The sequence below is a fragment of the Trachymyrmex cornetzi genome, unplaced genomic scaffold (genome assembly GCF_001594075.2).
Source record: "Trachymyrmex cornetzi isolate Tcor2-1 unplaced genomic scaffold, Tcor1.1 scaffold543, whole genome shotgun sequence".
NCBI classification, from domain to species: Eukaryota; Metazoa; Arthropoda; class Insecta; order Hymenoptera; family Formicidae; genus Trachymyrmex; species Trachymyrmex cornetzi.
Genome location: NW_017299854.1, coordinates 173,293 through 181,999, shown reverse-complemented (window position 1 = coordinate 181,999; position 8,707 = coordinate 173,293). Strand labels below are relative to the sequence as shown.

The window sequence follows — 8,707 nt, the reverse complement described above, 5'->3', positions numbered from 1 at the left end:
TTACCCCCCCCCCCGCCCACTACTAAACTAAACTAACCCCCCCTTATACACCAGGGATGCATTTCTCACGCAACACTCCTACCTATTACCCTAATCGCGAAGTTGTGCCTCCCTCTCTCTCTCTCTCTCCGCTACTTCCTTCTTCGTCAACACCTCTTCGCAAAAGGTGAAGACAGCCTGTCTCCCCTCCTGTCTACACATGGCTCTTATAATCGCCTTCAGAGAAAGGTCTAAACCGATTACCCTTCGCAATTCTGCCCGTTCATCCTCCCATGCCGGGCAATAGCCCAGGGTGTGCCTCGCCGAATCGTTGGGAGCGTTGCAATGCCAACACTTATTCGTTGGCTCCCTCCCGATCCGACACAGATACCTCCCGAAACATGCGTGCCCCGAGAGGATCTGCGTGGACCGGAAGGTAAGACCCACCCTAGCCTCCACCCACTCTCTGAGCTGATCCTTAATAGCTCCCAATATGGTCTCTCCTTCTTTTTCCATTTGATCAATCCATGATCTCCACTGGTTGATCAATTTTCTTCTTGCCATATCTTTGATGGTTTCTATATCCTTTCTCTGGATTGGATTATCCACGGTCCTGGTTTTCCTGATATTGGAAACTCTCTCGTAAATCTCCTCGCAACTGATGGCCTCCAATTCGAGAGGTGGAATCCCCGCCAGAGCCGTATTAACTGCAAAAGACGTAGTCTTGTATGCTCTTATCATACGGCCTGTAATTCTTCTCTGCGTAGCTCGAAGAGTCCTGATGATTGTTCCCCTCTTCTTCATTTCGTACGCCCAAATGGGAGCACCATACAGAGCCATTGATGTGATCACGCTCATGTATAATCTTCTCACCTTATAGTTTGGGCCATTCAAATTTGGTAACAACCTGCTCAAACATATAGCCGCTTTATCCAGCCTAGGTGATAATTCCTCGAAATGGGACACAAAGGTCCATCTGCTGTCCAATGTAAGCCCGAGATACTTCATTCTGTAACTTTTACTTCTACACCTGCCACATTTATAGAAGTGTGTGCAGGCCTGCCCCTATCATAAAAACCGACTATTTCGGTCTTAAAGAGGGGCGACCTCCAATCCCATTTCTTGGATCCTCTGGATAATTGTGCCCACAGCGAATTCTGCCTCCATAGTAGCTTCCTCCCATTCATCGCCCGCAGCCAGAACCAAGGTGTCGTCCGCGTAGCATATTATTAGGCACTCTGGATTCAATTCTCCTCTTTTCATTACCTCGTTGAATCCCAAATTCCACAAGAGGGGACCCAGGATTGATCCCTGAGGAACCCCTCTTCGCACCTCCTTTTCTCCATTTGAGCCATCATCCTTAGGGAAGGTCAGCCTCCTGCCTCCCAAATAATCTCGGATAACCCTTCTTAAATATAAAGGAGTTCTGTGCCTGTTGAGTGCCGCACCAATTACTTCCCAAGGCAGAGAGTTGAAAGCATTTTTGATGTCGAGAGATACTCCTATCACTACCTTCCTCTCCTTGAACGCATCCTCCATATACTCTCTAGCCCTTGCTATTGCGTCGATTGTTGATTTTCCCTTGCGAAATCCAAATTGGGTATTGCTTAAATTAGGCCCTCTCCCATTTAGATGGGTAATAATTCTATTTGAGATGATCCTTTCTAAGAGTTTTGCCTCATCGTCCAAGAGGCATATTGGACGGTAACCCGCTACTTGATTATCCGGCTTACCCGGTTTCCTAAAGAGAACCAATTTGGCATTCTTCCACAAATGTGGAAAAATTCCACTTTTCAGGCACGCAGAGAAAATCCTTCTCAATTCCGACATCATGTCCTTAGATGCGATTGCCCAAGCTTTAGCCGGGATACCGCTAGGTCCAGGAGCCGCACTTTTTTCCAGCATTCTCTTAGTGGCTAGTAGAACCTCCTCATGAGATACCTCTAACTCCGCTGACCAAGAGGATGTCCCCTCCATCGGTAATTGAGGCTCTGTCCAAACGTTCAATTCACCCGGTGGAAACAGACCAGTGATAACCCTATCTAACGTTTCACGGTCCATGGATTCAGTATAAGGAGGCGACCATCTCCTTAATTTTCCCAGGACTACCCTGTAGGGACGGCCCCATGGATCTTCATTCAGGGAGTTTATAAATTCCTCCCAGGATTTCGCCTTAGCCTTCCTAATTGCTTTGCCCAAAGATACCCTAGCTTGTCTAAATTCCCCTAGCCTAAGTTGCACTTCGAATTCATCCTGTCTATATCCCGGACGCTTTCTTATTCTTCTAAGTCTTCTTCTAGCTGTGGTTAACTCGAATCTAAGAGAATTTAGTTCGTCATTCCACCACGGCATAGCCTTCCTTGGCCTCGGAGTTGATCTTGGCATCGCCACATCACATGCCTCAGAAAGAATTCGTTGCAACTTTGTTGCCTGTGCTTCTATATATTCGCTGGTCATATCCTCCACCTGAGTTATTTTCGGCCAGCTACTCGCCAAGATTGCTGCAGAGAAAATATCTTGCTTCAACTTCTTAGTTGCCCATCTTTTTGTTCGAGGAGCTCTCAACCTTCTATATTGTAGATCAGTATTCGAGATGACCAGTTCTATATATCTATGATCAGATAGGCTCTCCCTATCCGACACCACCCAGGATCTCACTCTCTGCGCCGCTACAGGATTCGCGAAAGTAATATCTACAATTGATTCTCCCGCAATTCTGACACACGTACTTCTACCTCCCTGGTTTAAGCAAACCAAGCGAAGTCTGCTGGCCCACTCAACAATTAACCTCCCACGTAGATCACTTATAGGAGATTGCCACAGATCCGACTTAGAATTAAAGTCTCCTGCCACGAAGATCGGTTTATTTATTAATAATTGAATCTCCCTTTCCATTTCATCGATTGCTTCTTCGAATTACCTTAAAACCAAACTTGGAGGAAGATACGTGCCGAAAATCATCATCTCCCAGCGGATAGCTGTGAAGTGTTTTCCACTCCTATATGGAATACATGGAATTACGTTTTCGGTCTGTCTCCACGTAATCGCAATTGATTTATTTTTATTAGCTATCCAATGTGGATGATCCCTGGGCACCACATAGGGTTCTGAAATTATGGCCACAGAGAATCCTCCTTCCGCCATCGTTTGCATGAGCAGATCATGAGCATTCCTGGCATGATTAATATTAGCTTGTAAAATAAGATTAACCATTACTATGTTGTTGGGGTTCCTCCCGCCCCAGATCCTCTCCTATTCTCTTAGTCTCCTCTACGTTAGACCAGTCGACACCTGCTTTTGGCCAGTCTCCTTCTGTTACCGGTGTATTGGACTTTTTAATGTCAGACAACTGTCTTCCAATATCCACTTCAATATCCATAACTTCTTCATCTTGATTCCTTTCTTTCGAAGTCATCTCCTCTCCAACACAGCATTCAGCCATCTGTCTCACTACGCTAGATTCTCTCTCCTCTCTTTTTTCCCCTTTGTTAACGGGAATTCCTTCTTCTATAATTTCCATTTCCATTCCCACACCAGTTGTATTATCTCCTTTCTCTAATCGCAACTGAGACTGCGAGTTTTCTTTATTAATTACGACTCTGTTTTCTTTCTTCCTTAAAGGAGGAGGCTTACAAGCCGGACCCCCCAGTCTGTGGTCCGCTCTGAGATTTCTCTCTGAGCAAATCACGCAGTGAACTTGTTCCAGGCAATACTTTGCAATGTGTCCTCCCTGGCCGCATCTATAGCAAGTAGCTCCCCTATCATGTTCGTTATGACACTGACTCCTAACATGGCCCTTTTCTAGGCATCGAAAGCATTGAGTGGGTCTGGTTGGCAGTAAATCCACCCGGGCCATTGTCCACCCTATCCTGATTCTTCTGTTTTTTGTGACCATTTTCGCCGCGACAAGAGGACATCGTAGCCATAATGCTCCCAATCCATTGATAGCCTTGACAATATCGCCCATTTTTATCATGTCTATCGGACATTTGCCTATGTTAGAAATGACTTGAGACACATCTTCTTTTGTTACAGATTCTTCCAGATCCCTGATTCTTATCTCTGCCATTATCTCAGGTCTAGAAATCAGAACATTCTCCTTTTCCTTGAGAACCTCCTTCAGACGATCTGCCAACATATTTGCCTTTTTAACTGCGTCCACTCCTGGTATTTCCAGGAGTAAAGCCCCTGTTCTGGTTCTTCTAGGTCTAATTTCCTGAATACCTAATATATCTATGTCCACGTTGGATTTGGCAGTACGCATTGTATCTGCATAGCTTTCCTCTCCTCTACAGTTTATCTGCACCGCCGCAGTTTTAGGAATCCTCCTGTTATCTCCTATTTTCTTCGGTGTATTACTAGTGCTGACCAACGTAATTTTCTTCCTACTGTTACTTCCGCTAGCTAGACCTGGTTCTCTTTTGGCTTTCCTCCCTACAACTTTACTCCAGGGCAACTCCATAAGGTCACTGCTGCCTGGTTCCTGAGATCTTGGTGTTTCCCTAGTCCAAGGATATTTCTCCGACTTAGGTGTTGTCTCTCCTCTTGATTGTTTATTTTGGCTTCCTTTATCCCCTCCTAATTTATTTCTATTTTTATCAGCAGAGTCCAAAATTACTTTATGACCCTTATGTACCTGCATCTCTCTAATAATAGGTTTTCCAAGATGCCTTGCTAATTCCTCCGATACTATATCTCGGATTAGATCTGCCAGGGCCTTGGGTGAAGTTTCCTCTATACTTCCAATATTAACTTTCTGTTTTATCTTTCCAGAGTCTTCTGAAACCTTTTTAGAGCTTGATTCTCCTGTGTATTCCGACATATATTTTTTATGTGCTACATAAATATCCTTCTGAATATTTGGATCATCTCTAATCAGTTTCCTTTTCCCTTGTAAAAGTGGTCGCCTTACCTCAGGCCATTTATCTGGGCTATCTAGAATAATCTTCTTACCCTTGTCCTCCTCAATATCCATATTTTCCGAGTCCGAAGACATTGCCTTATCTCTGACTCGAAATTTAGTCGAGGGAATTCGCCTCGGGCTTTTCTTCAGAGAAGCATCCTTCCCCGTATCTCCCTTTGGACTAGGAGTCTTTTCTTTTCTAGTTGCAATCTCTTTCCTTAGAGATTGCATTTCCCTCCTGTACGCTTCCGCCTCGCCAGCTGCTTGGAGTGCTTTTCTTCTTTCTCTCTCAACTTCCTCTTCGAGTCTGTTTTTGAGATTTGCGACTTCCCTTTTTAACGTTCTTACTTCTTCCAGTTGAGCCTCTTCTTTCGTAAATGTTGCTCTCTCTTTGAATATGTCTAAAATCCCTACGGAAGACGCTGCTGCCAACCTAAGGCTCTTTTGGAAAGTGCCCTTAAGGTTACTGGAAACCCTAGCTATTCTCAATACCTCTAATAAACTTGTGTGTACCCTTTTCCGAAAGCTCTTCATTCGTCAGATCCGACATTCGAGCTTTAATACTTTCCACATCTATTTTTGCTTTCTTAAATAATTTCTCCTCAGGGTACTCTCGTATCAACTTTTCTCTATCTAGTTGTAACGCCTTTTCTTTTGCTTCGTTATATTTTAAAATAGCCTCTCGTCGTCCTATATATTCGCCCGTAGTGCGACTTTTACTGCTATCTGAGATAGAGTCAGATCTATCTCTTTTCCTAATTCCTATGGATCTTTGTGAACTAGTTCCCAAGACATTAATCTTCTCAGGAGGAGAAGCATCAGAAACCTCCTCAATGACCATTTTCCTGTTCCTGTTCCTACCCTGATCTATACCGACATCGCTATCTGAAGAGGATATCTCGACCGCTTCCGTCTCCATCGCTGAAGATGACTCCACACCAATACTATCCCTCATTGAATTCCGTGTAGACCTTTGTCCTGGTTTCCTAAAGAACGACGACAATGATGACTGTCCTTCCTGGCCCACTCTCCTCTGTGAGGGACCTGCTCTTATCTCTTCCGCTTTCTTAATGTCTCTAACCTTAACATTCCCTTTCTTTTTCTTATCACTCTCCACCTCGCTACTACCTAAGTTCTTGTTTGAATCCATTTTCTATTTGATTCCCACTACCATCGGCTACGCGGTTCAGGGTATACCCTATCTATCTAAAAGAGTGATCCCCAAGTTCCCCCGGGGGAACCGCATATACCTCTGACCTATGGATGAGCAACATAGGCACGGGGTTCCTGCCCCTTACTACATCAGGCCATAGTGCAAAGCCTGATTATTTCAGGGGTCCCCCGGCTCCGACACCGGGGGCACCGATGTGGCCGACGCCACGCAGGGGAGGCCCCATGGACGGTTTGGGTAACGGAGGCGACGCCCCCTCTGCCCCCTCCCCGCCATGGCGACCAGCACGCCGAGAGAGGGAGGCACACCCCCCCCCCACTCGGCTAAACCACCGCCCGGTCCCTCGCTTTGGGAGGGACGCCGTCGCGAGAGACCGTGCACCACCCCGCCACCCCCCCCTCCCGCATCACCCCGAACGGGAACGGGGGACCAGAGAGACGCGCCGCGGTTGGGCCTCGAAAAGCGCTCTGCACCGCGCGGGGTGCATAAGGCCCCCCCGGCAGCGATGCAGAGGGCCGGGCGCAGCGCCCTTGCTCGGACACGTCCAAGAGGCCGCTGCACCCGTCTACTCTATTTTGGGGGGAAGGGAGTCACGGTGAGCGGACTCCCCACGACCCCCACCCCCCACCGGTGAAGTCCGACCCCCGTGGCAAACGCTTTTATGCCACGGGGGACGACCCCCACCCCTTCGCTATCACCAACGGGGAATTCGCCCGCGCAACGGAACGCTTTACGTCGCGCGGGCGAACCCCCGAACCCGAATCAGGGCGCACCCGGTGCAATGGGCATTGCTGCCCCAGGGGCACCCTGAGAGCGCCCTGCCTGCAGGCAGGGCGCCACTTCAGCGAAAAATTTCCCGACCCCACCGTGGAACAAGTCCACGCGGCCCGGGAAACGGGGTCCCTGGTTTCCCAGGGGTACCCCTCTCCGGGAGGCATGGGGTTCCCCGCAGATTTTTCTGTGGGACCCCATCGCCTCCCCCACGATTTTCAGGCAGTCCCTCGCCCGCCCCCGGCGGCACAAGGTCCCGCCCTCCAATCACGTCTCCATCAGTGACACCCAGTGTGCAATGGGCAGCCGTTTATGAAAAACGACCGCCCACTGGGCAAACCTGATGAGAATGCATGGGTGCAATGTGGGCAAGCCCACTCCATGCATTCCCGACCCTACCCTGACGTGGGCTCGATGGCTTACGCCAGAGCCCGCCTGCAGTCTAAGACTGCGTCGCCTCTTTGGCCCGTGAAGCCCCAAGGGGAAGCCCCCCCCCCTCCCCCCTGAAGGGAGAGACCCACGGACCCTGGTGGACGACCACCACTCCTCGCATGGTGAGAGAGCAAACCTCTCTCTAACGGTGCCGTGCCACCGGGATTTGTAGTCGGAGTTACCTTCTCCTACCGGCGTAATGATTCCCCATCCTGCAAGAGGATGGTTCCTCCCGACCCTCCGCACTCCATGGAGTACGGAGAGTCCTTGGGACGTCGGACCCTAGCGTACAGAGTCCCTCTATTTAACGAGGGACTCCGTACTGTGGGATATTGGCACCCGGGACTCTCTAGCGAGCCCCGGGTGAGCCCCCGTGCCACGACAAGGCTTCCCACGCACGGGGGAACCTAACCTAACCTAACCCTAAACTAACCTAAACCTAAACTAACCTAAAATACCTAAAATACACGTGAAATTGCCGCGTCAAGGGCTTTCTGCCATATTCTTTTGTGTAGATAGAGCGGACTAAACTGAGTCGAAAAGTCCTCTACCATTTTGCAATTTTCGCAATAATTAACAAGATATTAATTACTAAAAATTGCACAATATTGATCTTGAATAATTTTTTACTCAAATACTACCAACTTTACAGAAAAACTGCAAGAGACAAAAATTATTTATTTTTTTCTCATAAAGTTCTGAGAATGTTTTTAGAATTTTTTATCAACTTTTTAATACTGCATTTTCTTATTTTTATAAACATGTGAAAATACGGTATTAAAAAATTCTGAAAAAATTCTCAGAACTTTATGAGAAGAAAATAAATAATTTTTGTCTCTTGCCGTTTTTCTGTAAAGTTTATAGTATTTGAGTAAAAAATTATTCAAAACCAATATTTTGCAATTTTTAGTAATTAATATCTTGTTAACTATTGCGAAAATTACAAAATGGTAGAGGACTTTTCGACTCAGTTTAGTCCGCTCTATCTATACAAAAGGGATTGGCAAAAAAAGTCGGAACACTGTATATAGTAAATATGTACGTACTGAATATCCTGTTTAGTAGGCAGATTTTCGCAGAGCTTCTGTAGATTTCTGAAAATACGAAGTTAACATGATATTATGATATAAAAAATTAAAATTTATATACTTATAAGTTGACTATGATATCGACAATTTTTATTATTAAACAGATTGAATTGTATAAGTACAAGAATGTTGGAAATGATATATTAAAATAAAAAATAGGAATAATAGAAGCAAAAGTTGAAAAACATATGACTTACTCTTGTCTTGTAATAAGTGTGTCAATTTTTTTCCGAAAGAAACTGAAACTATAACTTTAATGTACATCTTCAAAATTCTATAAAATATAATTGCGTAGTCCGTATATAAATAATTACTGATGCCTACCGTATATTATCGTTTTGCGCAATACATTCGGATGATGAC

The 8,707-nt window shown here is 46.1% G+C and overlaps 1 protein-coding gene across 1 annotated transcript in view; it reads right to left on the bottom strand.

The window, feature by feature from the left end:
- Nucleotides 1–8,363, bottom strand: part of LOC108765806 (uncharacterized) — an 11,036-nt gene extending 2,673 nt beyond the window's left edge. Inside the window, exon 1 of the mRNA XM_018514652.1 lies at nt 8,303–8,363. The gene's annotated coding sequence lies outside the window, so the exon portion shown is untranslated. The remainder of the gene's footprint in view (nt 1–8,302) is intronic.
- Between the last annotated feature and the right edge of the window lie 344 nt (nt 8,364–8,707).